Source organism: Xenopus laevis, chromosome 8L, assembly GCF_017654675.1.
Source record: "Xenopus laevis strain J_2021 chromosome 8L, Xenopus_laevis_v10.1, whole genome shotgun sequence".
NCBI lineage: Eukaryota > Metazoa > Chordata > Amphibia > Anura > Pipidae > Xenopus > Xenopus laevis.
Window position 1 is genome coordinate 94272520 of NC_054385.1, and position 18961 is coordinate 94291480.

The window sequence follows — 18961 nt, forward strand, 5'->3', positions numbered from 1 at the left end:
AAGGTCAAAGTTAAAAAAACTTCGAATCGAAGTAGCGCTACTTCGTATCGTACGATTCGAAGTAGGCCCACTTCAACCTCAAAAAACTTTGACCACCATTCGATCTTTTTCGATCTTTTTGAATTCGAAGTTCTAAGTTTTTTTAACTTCGACCTTTGATAAATATGCCCCCTAGTGTATAACTTGCATTTATATTATTTTTGCCAAAGTGCATAACCTTGCATTTATCAACATTGAACCTCATTTTCCAGTTTGCTGCCCAGTTTTCCAGTTTAGACAAATCACTCTGCAAAGTGGCAGCATCCTGCATGGAACCTATAGTTCTGCACAATTTAGTATCATCTGCAAAAATAGAAACAGTACTTTTAATGCCCACCTCCAGGTCATTAATTATTTATATTTGATCCATGGTTGCCTTAAAGCACTGGCTAACTTCTTGTTATAGAAGATCTCATCCATTTTGGTTTTTACTAGCTCAAAATTAATTAAAGTTGATTTCCAAGACTTAGCAATCAGTTGATGTGCAGCTAGAGACTGTTAGGCAACTGTCGTTTTTATGCACTCCCCCAGGAATAGCACCTAAGAGGATGTTTTAGAATATATAATATGTAAAATATAGAATATCGAGTTATACAATCGTATCTAAAACCACCTTGGGACAGGTCCACCAAAAGTGTGCTATTGTCCCTCAGGAAGGGCATCCCCAGAAACAGTGGCGGAACTACCGGGGGAGCAGGGGGTGCGAGCGGGCCAGGGCCCGCACCCCCTCAGGGCCCCCCGGCAGTTCGCGTGCCGCTTATTCCCTGCCAGTTCCGGGTGTACGGAGGGGGGCGGGTGGCCCGGCTGCGCGTCCTGCGCCAGGGCCCGCCCCCCTCTAGTTACGTTTCTGCCCAGAAACAATTCTCATTTGCCCCAGTGGCTTTCCATTTTTTAAAAGTTTTTAAGGTAAAATTTAAAAATTCAGTTCTCATCTCATTTACTAATCATGCACATTATTTTCAAGCAAAAACAAATATAGATCCCTTATCTTGAAACCAATACCCAGAGAGCTCTGAATTACAGGAAGGCCACCTATTGTTTTCTATTTTAAAAATACTTCCTTTTTTCTCTGTATTCATAAAACAGTACTTTGAACTTTATGGTAACTAAGCTGCATGAATCCATATTGGCGGCAAAACAATCACATTGGATTTATTTAATTTTTAAATGATTCTTACCAGACTTAATAGTCTGTTTCACCTTCGGGTTAACTTGTAGTATTATAGCATGGCATATGCTTAGCTAAATAATTCAAAAACCACAACAATTAAAAATGAAGATCAAATGCAGATTGTTTCAGAATATCACTGTCTGCATCATACTAAAAGTTAAGGTGAATTTCTTGGTATGGAGATCCAAATGATGGAATGATACCTTATCTGGAAAACCCCAGATCCCAAGCTGGATAATAGGTCCTATACCTTTACTTTTTATTTTGATAATTGTGTCCCTTTAACACCAGTTTCACCGACCCCTTGATGATCGTATGTGTTCTGAGACTTGTGATTTTTTCTGGAGGAGCTTGTATCCATACAATACAGTTATATACTCAAAAACTGGACTACAATTAGGAGCAATGCATTTTTTTTTGCTTCATTTTCTTTGTCTTGACCAGATGTTTAGAAAACAGACTGCCAGCATTCAAAATGTTTTTGGGATACAAAGCTGTAGCAATTACAATCTAAGCATTTTGGTAGCTATAATAGATAAAGTCCTGCAGGCAATTTTAATTAAATACATTTATAAAAGTAGACATGTTTTGAGTCTGTGAAACCAAAATGATGATCATATATTATTTACAATAATTTAAGTATAAACAGTTTTTCAGGATACATAACATTTAATGGCAGATAGAGTCTTCTGGGCCATCTGACTTTCCCATGCTATAGCTGTATTAAAAATAAAATCAGGCAGCTATTTTAAATCTCACTCAGGACATTCTAAGTCTTCAAACATCTATTGTTCTAATTGCTAATTGAAACAATAAGGCTAATTTATGACACTTGGGCTGCAAGTACAGGAGCACTAAGGGCTCGCAAGAGTGCACCCCTTACTGCTGATTTGGGAAGGCACTTGCAGACACCTGTGCTCTGCACTGAGTGCCTGATAAAAGAAAATCAACGAGCACACGAGGACACGCAGCTAGCTCTGTCCATACATGCAGCCATTAAGGACTGGGCCCCAATGAGGGCTGTACATCCTACCACTACTACCATGCTTCTCAGAATTACACACAAGGTAGGCGGATAGAAGGGGAGGACACCTACATGTCTAATGCAGGCCGTGTTTGATTCAAAGCGCAGTGTGCAGGTTTCTGCATTCTGAAACGGAAAGCAGAGGCAATCCTTCATGTAATGGGCAAAGTGCAAAATGATGCACGATTGCAGCTTTTTTTAACCACTTTGCAAACTCAGTAGGGCATTGTAAATGAGCCCTAAAGATTTTACAACTTGTCATTGTATACGCGTTTTCATTTTTTTTTTTATAAATTTTTTATAAATAATGGATGTAAACCATTGAACAAGTGTAGCTCCAGATTTGGGGGATTTCTCATTTTCTTCTTTTTTCAGATTCTCTCATGATGCTTATTTAGCGGTATTATGACTTCTAAAAAATATACGAGATCATATGATTTTTCTCTTTTTGGTTTAATAGATACTAGCATGTATTTTAAAAAGCCTTGGTTCTTAATTTTGGAGAATAAAATGTAAGCTTTTTAACTTTTTCCAATCTGACTCCGGTTCTACTATTTTGTGGGTCCAGGCTTGTGCCGGCCTCTTTTGATGTCTCCTGGTGTTTGCTCCCTTTGCTGAAGGTCAGTGGTAAGCTCATCTAACGCATTTAATACACTGCATATACTGGTTCCATATTTTTATATTTTGTATATTAATGAATATATTGTTTGAGAATATAAAGGCAATAAAAATGGTTATTTTAGGGATTACAAATAGCAAATAAAATAATTAAAGGCTTAAAGGAGAAGGAAAGGTTAAAACTAAGTAAGCCTTATCAGAAAGGTCCATCTAAATATACCAGTAAACCCCCAAAGAATTGCTGCTCTGAGTCCCCTGTCAAAAGAAACACTGCATTTCTTTCCTTCTATTGTGTACACATGGGCTTCTGTATCAGACTTCCTGCCTTCAGCTTAAACCTCATTGCCCTGGGCAAGAGCATGCTCAGTTTGCTCCTCTTCCCCCCCCTTCTCTGCTGTAACCTGAGCCCAGAGCAGGGAGAGACTTAGGCAGGAAGTGATGTCACACCATGTTAATACTGCAGCTCCTATCCTAAACAAACAGAGAGTTTCTAGAGCTTTTTACTCAGGTATGGTAAAACATTCTACAGAATAAATATAGCATTCTAGCTTGCACAATTGCAGCTAATCTATTGGCAATAAAATGCCTTCGTAGCGTTCCTGCTCCTTTAAAGAACAACCAAAAAAGAGGCCTCTCACTCAGCACCCAGTGCTTGTTTTCACAAATTAGTATTAGCTGCCCTTAGTATCTACTGCCTCTAATATTATATAATGTACTTGGAGTACAGAAACCAATGCCTTTCACAATGCTAGTCCCCTCACTGCGTTTGATAGAAGTGCTAGAACCCATTACTTCTCAATGGACATAATGTAAATTGAGTTACAGTATCCAATGCCATTTACTGTGCATTTTGTGTATAGTTGTCAGTACCCATTGTTTTCACTGTATATAATGTGCTTGCATTGCCCCTCCTGTTTATATTTATATACCAGCATCCACTGCCTCTTACTGTTTAAAATGTTCTTGGAGTGTCAGTGCTTAATGCCTACCACTGTGCATGATGTGCTTCAGATACTCACTTACACTTACTGTATATATTGTACTTGAGTTGCCAGTACATACCACCCCTTACTGTATTTTTTTGTGTTTGGGCTGCCAATACCTACTGCCCATCTTACGCTGGAGACTGTTAAAGCCACTACATTCCAATCCCACTGTATGTGTGACAGTCCATCCCTTGTTCTACTTTTGCTGCAAGCTCTGATAAATGTCAGATGTGCGTCCTTTATTTTCCTTTACCTTTTGCTGCCATCCATCCTGTAGGTGACATGTATAACCTGTACATTTCAGTATGAAGCCCCCCTCCCAGCCCAAGGTTCAATTAATCCTCTCCCAAAAATAACAAATCTGATGGAATTGTTCTGAATCAAATTCTGGTCAATCAGCTAGGAAAGCTTCAGTTTGATTAATATGGATATACTGCTCCTTGTTATGAGACTTTCCATTTGCAGTTGCAGCTAGTAGATTCCATTCATTGCTTATGACAGTGATGGATTTTAATGCTCCTGAAGCTCTGAAGATCTGTCATAACTGGTCAGTGAGCACAACCATGATAAGTGTTAAGAAGCACCAAGAGGCAGTGAATCCTTGTGGTAAAATTCACCCACCCATTAAGTGTAGCTTGTGGCACCTTTCAAAACATTTAGGCATTGGTCCAGGCACTTTAAGGTGAATCTGATTTGTATCATATTTCTAATGTAAAACAAAGATCTTTCTGTTTTCTTTCTCTAGTACACCATTCTTGTTTTTTATTGTATCCGAATTCTGAGACCCTTCCATTTTTAACTTGGAAGGCAACTTGCCCAGACCCCCTGCAAAATACATTTCGGAAGTTTCCTACTGCAATCTTCTGTCTTTTCACGTATCTGTCCATTGAAACGTACATCACTCACAACACATTTGCATTTCAAAGATATACACAAACATCCAGGAAGGCAGTGACAAATTAAAACGGTGACCGTACACAGTTTGGTCGAACTTGGCCCTAAAGAAGTGATCCAGTGTTCTCTTCCCCAGTGCCCACAATCCTACTCTTCTTGCCCTTATTCTATTCATATCAAAGCACAGAATATCACTGTTCAAAAGAAACCACGTTTCTCATGTGTCATAATGTATTATAACACAGATATTAGTGGTTGTTTACTTAAGAGAAGGCTGTGTGCAAAGTCCAAAAAGCAGGCCAAAATTGCCTATTTTTTGGATTTTGCATACTGCCTGCTGCTCTTTCCGCATTGCTGCAGGTCTCAGCAGCTACCCTCACAAATATAGCTTGGTGCCAGACATGCAAGTTAAGGAGCAGCATAGGACACAATGCCCAACCTATGGTATACAGTATGGACAGGGCTGGCCTCTGCCCCCTTGATACTGTGCTCTACACCTAATGCCAATTTGCTGTCTGGAGCGAGGTGCAGAATGCAGCATTCCCCAGACCGCAAGTGCTTATTTAATAGGATATACTCTTCCACCCTTTAGCACTCTGAACCGCTCTTTCTGCTTTTTGAAAATGCTGACAATGTCCCCAAAATGGCATGTGTATGGGGCTATTCTAAAGCCCTGCCCAACCAATATCTGGCCAAAAATTAGCCGGGCTGAGGACCTCTTTGGCCCACTGATGAAGTTCTCTCCTGACAGTTCTTCCTAGATCCCTTTTTTCACCCAGAAGTGTTGACTTGTCCTTACCGCGGGTAAAGGTGTAAGCCAGTGATCCCCAACCAGTGGCTCATGAGAAACATGTTGCTCTCCAACCCCTTGGATGTTGCTCCCAGTGGCCTCAAAACAGATGCTTATTTTTGAATTCTTGGCTTAAAGTCAAGCTTTAGCCATATAGAAAACACGTGTACTGCAAAACAGAGTCTACTGTTGGCTGCAAGTCCACATAGGAGCTAGCAATAGTTAATTACAGCCCATATTTGGTACCCCCAGGAACTTTTTGCCTGCTTACGTTGTTCTCCAACACTTATTTACATTTGAATGTGTCTCATGGGTAAAATGGTTGGGGACCCCGGTGTAAGCCATCATATAGCCGTTGTCAATTCAACAAGGTATGCCATGATATAAAAGCATACATTTTTAGCTGCGGGAAATTTGACCAAAGCATTTCCTAGAAATCACATCTGTTCTAATCCGCTAGAAAATGATGGTTTTTAAAAAGTCTTTTAAAATTGATATTGGAGGGGTTGGAGTTAAATATTTTTGATGCTGTCCTTTCACTCTGCCTGGATACTGTAGTTAACCATCTCTTTACTGGTAATAAAAGTGCCTGCATTTTGTTGCAACCATCTGGAAGCAATTGGTTATACGTTTCCCCATCCTGTGTTACTTGAATAATTTAACACTCCAATGAATTGTGCAAAATTATTTTTTTTCACCATTTACTCTAGCTTAACATAACAGTTCATTATCTTTCATTAAGTGATTTTTATGGCTTATTAGCTTTAGGTGTTTGCTTCATACACCTAGCAATGGCACCAATAATATGCGACAAATTAAATATTACAGTATGCAGATCAATATGCAGAGAGAATGTCTCATTTTGGGGACTGTGAATTGCAGGATTTAATAGTCTGAACTAACAGCTCTAATGCAATCCCCTTCCCTCCTTGTTGTCAGACAGCCCTTGTGGTATCCTGTAAAAAGAGCAAATATTTGGGAATTCAGTTTGGTAAAGCAGGGGTTTTAGCAGGGACAGCCATAAGCATTCTCACACTAAAATGGTAATGGAAAGGCTAATGACCTCTGCAGAAGATGATTTGGAGGTGTTGTGGTCCACAAAAGTTTCTTAAGGAAACATTTTTTGCACCTGTTGTATAATTAAATAGTTTACAATAATATGTAGCAGAGTTCTAATACCTTGTGGCGGCTGGGCTGTAATGCAGCGGGGGCGGTTAATGACATTGGCCGGTCACAACGTCAATCATGGGAAATCCTGCCCGGTTTTCCTAATCTGGAAAACTGGGCAGGCAGTTTTGACCTGGGCAGCCCTTCATAAAAACCGGGCTGACTGGGTCATAACCGGGCAGATGACAACCCTATTTTGGAAGCAAATCTCAGCCAGGCTGATGGTAGAGCCAGGGTTCCCTAGCATGAAGTTACACAGTATTCACTAGAGCAGAATAGATGGGCACACTAGTGCTCCCTGTAAGTACCAGCAACTTGCTACAAGCATGCATTGCCAGAACTTCCTTTTGTTAACAGATTTTTGTGTCCAAACTAAAATATGTTCGTAAATGAGCCCCACGTGCAGTATTGGTTAAGGCAGTTTTTGGGTGGCAACACTAGTATAAATTTCAGTATTGTGAAAGGTAGATACTTCATCTCACATGGCAGAATGTACAGGCCAGAATTGAAACCGTTTCTCTTAATTCAGTCGGTATGGGAAGTCAGGAGCTTATCTATCACTTTCCCTTTTCTGTGATATTCAACCCCCCCCCGTACTGTAAGTACTGTCACATATTAAATCTTTACCTAGAGGCCTAGATGATGGGAAGTAACAGTACTTTTCAGGGAACAGTTGCAAAACATTTTTGGTCTACTTCAGGAACCTCTATACTATTGATTGCATTGCCTTAACATTATTGTTAATGTAACATATCATGAACTAATAAAATGATGGTGTTATTGCAAGGGAGTACAAGAGGCCAAATAGCTGTGAGTTTGAGGAATGCATCGTGACTGCTTTCCTGCGCGGGAGGGAGATCTTCTTGCCTGAAGTGCATAAAGGAGCCATAAAGTCATTACAGTGACATGATCGCTTCAGTCAATACCAGAGAATTCTGTTAGTCACAGGCTCTGTCTCCTGTCTCTCCTGTGTGTGATTGAGCTGTACTTACCGAATATACCCTAAAGGCAAAGCAAAGAGCTCGGTGCATCCAGTAAGGGAGACCGTGTCCTTGCAACAGCCAGTTCTCATTGACTTGCCTCCTGCTTTCTTTCCCTAGGACTTACCAACCAATAGCTTGTTTAAATATAGGCTATATCTTCCTCCCACTCACTGTTTTTATATTCTATTCATATAAATAAAATAACTGTAGCAAAACAGTGAGAGACAATAGTACTAATGTGCTCTTATGTATGTATAGGTTTTATGTCTACGATGATATATACAGGGTACAGTCTATACAAAAATAAAAAACATAATAGTTTCATCATGTGCATGAGAAACCTTTCCCATATGATGTTTTGAGCAGTCATGTCTCCACCTAGTGTATGAATGAGTGACCTACAGCAAAACCTGTGAGGTCTCCTCTGCTGCAGACGGTTCACCCTTATAAAGACACATGCGCTACCGAAGGTCTCCAGATGTAACTGAACTACAGTTTTCTGCATCCTCCATCATGAGTAGCAGTGCAGCAAGATCTCGATAAGGGCTGCAGGTTGCTCGTCTTACTCTTTTAACCTGATTTTCTAACTATCTGAAATGACAGTACCTGATTTTTTTAAAAAAAAGCTTTGAAATGGAAAAGAAAAAGGATGTAAATTCCAAAAGTGCTTAGAAATGCACCCTGAATACAATTTACAATAATTTACTTGCCATTCTGGGAATGTAATGAATAGACTTTTAGGCAGTGGCATAATTACCAGGGCCCCGGGGGTGTGTTTGCACCCAGGCCCACACCACCTCAGCCTGCCGGAGACACAAAATATTGGGAATTTACAAGTTGTGTCAGGAGAGGGAGCCCAGTTGCACCAGGGCCTGGCCAATAATCATTACACTATTGCTCTCAGGGGGCCGATTTATGATTACTAATTATTATCCAGTTTAGTTATTAAAGGAGAAGGAAATATACGGGGGCATTTTATTGCCAATAGATTAGCTGCAATAGTGCAAGCTAGAATGCTATATTTATTCTGTAGAATGTTTTACCATACCTGAGTAAAAAGCTCTAGAAACTCTCTGTTTGTTTAGAATAGGAGCTGCAGTATTAACATGGTGTGACATCACTTCCTGCCTGAGTCTCTCCCTGCTCTGGGCTCAGATTACAGTAGAGAAGGGACGGGGGTGGGGGAGAGGAACAAACTGAGCATGCTCTTGCCCAGGGCAATTAGGTTTAAGCTGAAGGCAGGAAGTCTGATACAGAAGCCCATGTGTACACAATAGAAGGAAAGAAATGCAGTATTTCTTTTGACAGGGGACTCAGAGTAACATTATTTTGGGGGTTTACTGGTATATTTAGATGGACCTTTCTGATAAAGCTTACTTAGTTTTAACCTTTCCTTCTCCTTTAAAGCATGTCCCCACTTCCCTTATTGGCCTTTTCACCAATAAGAAAACCACGCTATCACCAAAATCTTGCACCTGCTCTAAATTCTAACCATTAACTATCCAAGGTGAACAATATTTTGAGTTGTGAGAAAAACTGTAGGCAACTAATGTTTAATATTTTTTTTATCGAAAATTTAGGGGGAATGTTTTTGTTTTGTTGTTTCACTGGTGAGAAAAAGGCAAAGAAAGGGACATTTTTCCCTCAACCTCTTATATTTTTTAATATTTAGAGGTTCAGGACTTCTTCCAGTTATCCACTTTGCTTTAAACAGACCTAAAAGGTGCAGTGTAGTAGATACTGTAGTAAATACTGTTGTTGCCCTCAAGTGGTCATAAATGGAATTCATTTTTAATGCAGCTGTGGCAATGTGATTTACTTTTAATGGCTGCTTTATAGATCTTTATACATAAAGATAGAACAGCATAAACTGTAACTTCCAACAATAGACTGCTACTTGTCCTAGTTCTGTTGTGTTCCCTTATATATGGCAATACTATAGCTGCCTGTTATTAGTCTTCCACAATAGAGCAGCCTTCACACCAGTCATGTCTGTTTTTGCAAATGAAAGTAGCAGTTTGTGTAGTAGAAACCATCTCTTTCTAAAGTATCATGTACAGAAAACTTTAGTTGACAAAGTGAGAGGCTACTAATAACTTCTGGCATTGTAAAGGTTTAGGTAGTGGACTCTAGCTTAGGGGTTGTTTGTTTTTAAATTAACTTTTAGTACATGTTTGATGTAAACAGTGAGGCATTTTACAACTGGTCTTCCTTTTCTTTGTTTATAGCTTTTTATTCAGCAACTCTCCTATTTGGTATTTCAGCAGCAATCTGGTTGCTATGGTCTTGTATACTCTAGCAACCAGGCAGTGATTTGAAAGTGAATAGGAAGATAAGTAATAAAAAGTACAATAATTGTAGCCTCACAGAGCAGTAGTGACTCCCTTTTGAAAGAAAGAGGCAAAAAGGAAGTCAAACAATTAAACAGCTATAAAAAAAAACAAAGAAGACCAATTGCAAAGTTGCTAGGAACAACTGCCCCTTCAAAATGTAAGTTGACCTCTATCTGGTACATTGAAGGGGAGCTTAAAGCACCAACGTCTGTGTTGTGTGATATCAGCCGGCAACCATTACTAATCATCAGACGTTACTATAAACTTAACAGGGTCTTTTCCTTAGTGAGCCCTGATTATTAGCTCACTGGTCACCTGAGCCCACTGAGACATGTGCCGTGCCAAAAAGTAATGTCCCAAACCCACATGGACACCCCTGATTTACGCCAGGCATACCCCATCATGCCAAAATCCTTCTCACAACGCTGCCCACTCCTCCAGGAGCACCACCAACTTTTAGACCCACAAATCATAACCATCAGTGATTTTTAAGTTTAGTTCGATTTTAAACCTGAAATGGCAATAAATTGTCCACTATAGCTCCCTGCATTACTGGTAATGCACATTTCCTCTATGTGGCACATAGAATAAATCTGAGAGGCAGTTGAACATCCCATTACCCTCCAGATCACACACTTCTGTATTACTATGAACTGTAGCCGAGGTTAGCATTCTATTTAGGTTTAATCTTTTCTTTGTGGTTAAGACAGGCCCCCTTTAGTTATAGATTAAAATAAAATTAATCCTTCAAAAATGTGGATATTAGTTGTTTAGTTTTTCAACTAAGACAAGACAACACTGACACCTTTTGGTCAGTTCTGCTAACTGGTCTGACTGGTCAGAAGAAAGGTTAGTCTTTTGATGTTGCCCTGGTTAGAAAAGAACAGAGAATAGTTATCTGATATTTCTCTCCTCTAAGCAGAACAACATCTAAAATTTTCTCCTGACTGGTACACTGGTCTGCAGAACTATCCATCAAATGTCTGTGTTGTACCATTGTCAATCTATTAGGCATTGTATAAACTGCTAATATCGTTTTCAGAGCAGAAAATGTGCAATCCACCAAACTCTCTTCTTCTCAGCCATTTGGGCTGGGCCCTTCCATCCATTGCTTTTTCGTGCCACTGTTATATATTTTTTCCAGATTGCATGTATTGAGAATGAAATGTGATATCCTGGGGTAATGTATACAGTAAAGAGAATGACATTCTTCCTGATTCCTTTCACCTAGAGTCTCCAAAATCCTAAATTCCCCCTGAGCTAATCAGTGCAGAAAGCATCCAGCATACTGGAAATGTCCCTACACTTTCTGGTTTATATTCTTAGTGGCACACTCCTGGAACCAACCAAATACAGGGACTGTTTGGGGAAATGTACTCCCTGGCTGCTGTCTTATCTTCTCAGTACATGCTATCAAACTATATTTACATGCTGAATCAACAAACATCACACCTTGATGCACTGTCTGTACACCCGTGCGAAATAAGTGGCCCATCAGAGAATGTCCTAAAACTTCAAAACCTTGGGTTATAGAACCCTATCAAACAACTACCTGGGGCTAGTCACACAGCTTCAATGGACATACTTTCCCTACATAATAGTGATCTACAATTTGCCAGTGCCATATTGTTCGCAGAATAGAGATCTTTGTTCTTATATATGTGTAGACCCTACATTGCATCCCCAAAAGTATATGATCACATAAAAAAAAAGCCTCTTCTGGAAGACCGGTAGATGGCAACCAATGTATGTTAAGGTCACATTTTTAGGTACCAGATACTACAATATATTACCTATGTACAATTATGGCCTGTTCTTTTGTAGACTCCCTAGTATACATTCAAACTACTGCTTTCTCTGCCATGTCGTGCCTCTCCTCTTGAGTCTGACTTCTCTTGAGGTCCTCTTTATTATGGTCATTATTACCTTTAGAGCACTGAGTTATTCTGCAGAGCTTTAATGCAGTTGTTCTTCATTCACATTAGAAGTTTCATTCCCTCTGCAACTCATTCAGTTGAGCAGCTGAACCGGGAGTGTAAAAGTAGGGGTAACAGATCCAGGAACTTCTGAGGGCCCAGAAAAATAGAGGATCCCGTGGTGTCCTACTGTCCAATTACAATATAGGTTTGTCAGAGCAGGTCACCTTGTACTGTACATTCTACTTATTCACAATGTTACTAATCATCCAAGAGCAGAGGATTTTCTGGGAAAGTGTTCTAATGTGGCCCCTCAGGAACAAACTGTGAAGTGCACAACATGGCAATAAAAACTGCTACTGCATTGTCAAATCAATGGCATATCTTTATTCTGCAGGTCTAGCCCAAACTGTGCCATAATCCCACTGGAGACGTGCAAGCGTTAACAAGAAAGGAACCTTAGTTGGAATCCTTCCTGAGGCAGAATAAATGCTGGCGTTGCCATGGAGAAGCAGTCTGGTCCCACTCTAAATCAATAATTTTGCTTTGCCCGCATTCCTGGAAGCTAAAAATAACCACTCCTCTCTCTTTGTAAATCCCAGCAAAAATATGTGCACAGCACCAAACAGAGCAGTTACAATAAATACTGCATTGTATCTGCAACAGTAGTAAACAAAATAAAATGAATACAAAGATAAATGCATTGTATTTCGCTGCAGGTTCTTATGGACTTTTAACTGTTAAATCAAAAAAGGGTTGCCTGGAAGTATTTGTACGACTATAGCAATTGGGATATTTTAAGTCCTCCTGCTCTCAAGAACGCTGGCCTTTACACAAACAGTGGAGGTAGAGGGGTCTCCAAGCTGAACTTTAACCCACAAAAGAAATCATGGGCTGCATCAGTTTGCAAACAGAAACAATAGATTTATTAAAATGCAAGAAGTACAATAAAGGTACCTCACTTAATACAGTGGCATGGCTTTAGTATATCACAGGGAGAGGTGTTGCAGAACTATACCTCTCACCTGCACAAATAGGATTTCTGAATGCCAGGAGTTGTTAAACCAATAACAAATGTTTATGTAGCACACATATAAAGTGTGTATATATATATATATATATATTTTTCAGTAGCAGTATGCACAAAATGTCTCTGTCTTAAATATATTGATAATGGGTTGAGTGCAGAGGAATCTTGTATTTGTCTATATGTATTTTGTGGTCACACCCTCATTGCACCCCCGCCTAATGATTTTAAAAACTAGTGGTGAGCACAACTTTCCCTTGTTTGTTGTAGTTCTACAAGAGCAGTGACCAGCTCCATGTTGTAGCTCCCACCCCCTCCAACTATAGTCAGGTGATCCCACTGGTGTCTAATAAAAGGGCAGCCAAGTTTGGGAGTTTTACTTTGAAAGCAGCTAGTAAGTTGCAGGTAAAACGTATTCGTCCCTTTTATAAAATGTATAATGAAACCATAGAATTCTTAATGAATCAAATGAAAATTGAGCATAGGACTGGCCAGATATGGGATGACTTTGACGTAGTTGGCCAGCTTAAATATATTGCAATATATGGACAAACAATCCCTGTTTTGTTTAAAGGGTAAGGCATTTTTCAGTAGCAGTATGCACAATATGTCTCTGTCTTAAATATATTGATAATGGGTTGAGTGCAGAGGAATCTTGTATTTGTCTATATATATATATATATATATATATATATATATATATATATATATATATATATATATATATGCATATTAAGTTGTTCAATTGGTCACAGCATTACAGTTGCGTATAATATTACACACTAACATTCCATTCTGAACACAGACTTGGCAGGATCCCACTCAGTTCCGTAACTATATTTTTTAGAAATTTCCCCTCCCTGGCTGCTCTCTTATCTTCTCCAGCATGAGCAGCTGGGGAGAGGGAAAGGGATCACAAGTGGGCTGATGGGTAGAAGTAGTGTTGGATAGATGCTGCCGTGCACTGGGCCCCTCTAAATATTTTTTTTGCAGAGGGCCAGGCATGCTGTTGTTACACCACTGATCCCACTTCACCTTTGAGATCCGTCAAACCTAGTTCCGTGTCTCCTATGATCCCTACACTAACAGGCAGTATCACCTGGGAGTGATAATTCCAATCTATGAGCTCCAACCTATATTGGAGCTCAGAACTGCCCTCTAGCTGGCCTGCTTATTTTACACTCCTAGAGTGTACTAACGTAGGAGGTCACTTACCACTATCTACAGATATTATTTACAGGTCCCTGTATCTCAAGTTCACTAAGGGCTCACCTCTGGTGACTTCCAGTCTGTATATTAAACTATAAGAGCAAGTGGTCACCAACCACCCAGGCCAATAAGAAACACAGGCTGAGATGGGACAGTCAGGTTGGCAAAACAGTCAGGTTTAGAAATTTCAACTAACAGTTATGTACAAAAACAAACCTCTCATCAAAAAACAACATCAACATGACCTGTAGGTAACTTTTAACGTACATTCATATTTTAAAAAGTAGTTTTTAGTGTCCCTATCACTTTAAAGGGATTCTGTCGCATGAAAACAAGTTGTTTTTTGTTTTTTCAAAATGCATCAGTAATTAGTGCTACTCCAGCAGAATTCTGCACTGAAATCCACTTTTCAAACAGATCTTTTTATATTTAATTTTGAAATCTGACATATTGGCAGTTTCCTGTGACTTGTACTTTTGTACTTCAGTCACTCTTTACTGCAGCACTGCAAGTTGGAGTGCTATCACTCTCCTCCCACCCCAGTAGTCAATTAGCAGAACAATGGGAATGCAACAAGATAGCTCCCTGACACAAAATTGTCAGGAGCACTCCGTTGCGGAGCACACCACTTTGGAGCCAGAATGGCGGTGCCTAGGGCTGTGCACTGACGTCGCCGTACAGTGCGCTTGACGTCACCGCATCCTAAACATCGCTAAAATTCTAAATAAAAGGGATGCCAAAACACAGGTTCAATGGCCGAAAATAGGTCTTTCTTTGCAAAGTTCCTGAGTGATCCTAAATACTCTTCCTGATTGATTCTTCGGTTCCTGACTTCCTGCTTTGTTCCTGACTACGTCTGATTGTTGCCAGTTCCCTGGTAGATATGAGAATAGCACTCAATAGTAAAAATCCAAATCCCACTGTGACGCTTTCAGTTACATTGAGTAGGAGAAACAATAGCTTAACTGAAAGCAGTTCCATCCTAAAGTGCTGGCTCTTTGTGAAAGCACGGGATAAGGCACAATGACCTGAGATGGCTGTTTACACACCAATATTACAACTACAAAAAAATACACTTTTGGTTCAGGAATAAATTTGTATATGGTAGAGTGAACTATTTGCAGTAATGTAGTTCAGAAATAAAATACACCATAAAAATCATGACCGAATCCCTTTAAGAAAATAGATGGAAAACCTAACAGGGGTTTTCCCAATACAGAAGGGGATTTCCAAAGCCAGTAGGAGATTTAAACCTATGGGTCCCTACACAGTCTTAGGGTGCTATGACAGGATCTAGAATAACACAAACTAAAACTTTAATTTACAGGGTTCCTTTCCCTGATTTCCACTAAGGTGCCTGGCCTACATTTGATGCATCTCATTGAGGCTTCCTGTCTGTTTTCTACTGTGGCCTCCTGTTCAGACCCTCCAACACACCCATGCTCATCCTGAAGTGGAGTCCAAAGAGGAAACTATGGGAATCCTTAACTTTTATAAAGAAGGTAAGGTAAAGAGTACCCATTAACAGCCCTTGGCCAATAGGAACACATCCATCGCATAGGTTACACTACAGTACAATGTTTTGCTTGAAGTCACATGGGAACACAAACTTTAGACCTAAATCTCAGGAGCTCAGGAACTGAGGCCAATTTCTCTGGATAAAGCTACATGAACTTCTGAGTCACATTCTTTGGCTTTCAGTGATTCTGTAGCTCCTAGATGGGCACAGTTAGTGAAGGCTGGAATTTTCAATTCAACAGCAGGAAACATGGATGTTGGACAGCTATATGCTACAATGTCTCAGATGGTACAGGTTCTTACTGAATACCTCTTAATATTTCAGAATTAATATATTATAGTTTATGTCCCTGGTCAACTTTAGCTGTGCTCAGACATACCCCCATGCACTTTTAGTTATGCGCTGCTTCTTTTGGGGTCTGTAAATCAAGCTTGTCCCACCTAAATAGGGTGTGTTTCTGGAATTACATTAGGAGAAGCTTAGCTGTTCAACAATGTTGAGAACAGGGGTTTCATTTACTAACTGGTATAAACTGCAAAACCAACTATTTTACACAATTCAGCATTTTCCCAAAATTATGGCATAACTGCACATATGGAAAACAAGTGCAAAATTGTTGCTGAACTCTGATGAAGAATTTATCAGATTTTGCACATGACAAAATGCACATCACAAGACTGAGACAGGGGTTATACTGTATATCAACCTGAGCCCTTTTCTTTTTTGTCCCACCTCTTCTGCTCTCCTACTTTATCATCTTACTTTTACATTTTTTTAAATCTATTCTCTTTTCTTCTCTCTTATCTTCCTTTTTACCCATCTCTTAAATTATATATCCCTACTTTTTAGGCTGTCATTCCATTATTTCTTTTTCTCCCCCTTACTGGCCTTTATCTTTTGTTCCCTAAATTTAATTGCATATTAATTTTGTTGATGAGAATAATAGTACAGAAGTATGTGGAAAGCAGAAGGTTTATAAGTGAGCTGACAGGAATTGTGGCATGAAAAAAGAGTAAATAGTAGATGCCTAACTTAAATCTTCTGCTGGGGACCTGGTACAACCTCAGGCAGTACCTCCTCACCCCTCCACTGGCCATTTATTCCTTTGCATCTGGCAGCAAAGTTTAATTTGCAGAAGTCAAATATCAAATGAAGAATTGCACACTCTATCTCAAAATAAAGGCTTTATTACATCAAAAAAAGTTAACAAATTATCACAAAACAAACATCATTAGCTAATGACATTTGTTTTGTGATAATTTTTGTAAACTTTTTTTTTATGTAATAAAACCTATATTTTGAGAGAGAGTGTGCAATCCTTCCTTTGATTTTTGATCCTATAACCTTGGAGACTCATGGGGAGCCTCCTCTGGATTAGTACCTCACATTATCTACTCGAGTGTGCACCTTCTAATCTAATATTTCTATAAATTGCAGAAGTAGCTAAGGAGAGGCAAACCCTTTGTTCTGCATCAATCTGCTGTATGGTAGTTATTCCATTTGCATATAGGCAGGGTAGTATGTACCATAAACGCACCTATGGGCCCATTTTTATTGTTTTAATGGAGCGCCGAGCAAGTGCTTCATGATCACAACAGTGCGAAAAATGTGCAATACACCTAACCTAACAAAATTGGATGAGCTTTAAAAGTAAGTCCCCATCTTAGTCATCCAGCCAAAATGCAAATTAAAAAACGATTCCTTGAGTCCACTCTTGCCCGAAGGCTAGGGAGGGCCCCTTTATCCCATCCTCCCAGGCCAAAATGCACGCAGGAGGCAAGGGTCTTCACACCTCCTTCATCGTAAGGCTAGGGGAGTCCCTTTGTCCAATCCCCTACAGCCCCATGGCTTTAAAGGTGAGTGGATAATAAAATGACTGGCCAGTTGGCAGGGCCAGGTTTAAGGGGGAGAAGGAGCCTAATGGCCACACATGCATAGCTGCCCTGCAGAGTATTGCACTGAATCATTGGAAAAAAACATAATAAATACTTAAAATCATTAAAAAAAATTCCTTACTACTGTTGCCAAAGGGCTGGGATAAAAGGAGCACAGCACTGCATAAAAGTGCCTAAGCATAAAGTGTGTGTTGTGCCATAAAGCCACAGGTAAAAGTGCAAGACTGTATTCAGGCACCTCAGGGGTGCAAGTCCTAGGTTGTAAAAAAGAGCTTGGGCTTCAATGCAGACCATAGCCATGATCAAGTGGTTCTCTGTTCTCTCAGTGGGGTTGGCATCTTCCCCTGATGGTAAACTGATAAGAATACTACACAGTATTTATTTGTCAACTGTTTGTCCCTGTATGGAACAAATAAATACTTTTGATATTTTTCCACTATATTATGAAGTCCCCAATATTATCATATTTCGAGAGAATTTACCATGCACTTTGCTTATGTTTTTTTATTCATATTAGTTGGGTACATTATCTTGTTTTAATAAATAAAATATATTTCTTTGTACTTTTATTTTTCCCCACAATTCAAAAAAATTCATGTTGGGATTTTTGCCCACTAGATGGAGCATGTGCAAACAGTATTCTTTTTTACTTCACAGAAATAGCAATGTGCACCTTGGCAGAAACAACAATGGTTGTTTTCGTCCTCTTGCTCCTTTGTTTAGATTTTTTGGGCTCAAGAGTCAGCCTTCTCATGGGGCAATATACTCTTTTCACATGTTTTTTTGGGCTCAGCACAGTGGATTATGATCTGAGAACTAGACAGGCTTTCATTTAAGTTTAAGTAGAAGTAAGGTAGTTTTCCTCAAACAATGCAAATTAATTTAGCCTAATTTTCAGTAGTTTCCAGCCCCTGGACTTTGTGTATTCATTTTTAGAGAAGATGTAATTATTTATTATAGACTGCTTTACAAAACTCATTAGGGTTCATTTACAAACACAAGAAAAGGACTACTTTTGTTGCCAAATTCGCATGGTAATAGTTGACACGACGAGGCAACCATCTTTTTTTTCTGGCTTTACTAGCTGATGATGTAGGGGGCAGGGCAGTGAGGTTTCATGGGCGGAGTTGTGACGGGTTGTTCACTTTACACAATACAACATGTAGTATAATGTATAAGTTATTTTCTGAGACAATTTGCAATTGGTTTTCATTTGTTTTATTCGTGGTTTTTTTGTTATTTAGCTTTTTATTCAGTAGCTCTCCAATTAGTTTTTTCAGCACTCTGGTTGCTAGGGTTCAAATTACCATAGCAACCACACATTGATTTGAATAGGGAATGGGATGTGAAAAGAAGAGGGCCTGAATCAAGTCTGGATTGAGAATCAAAA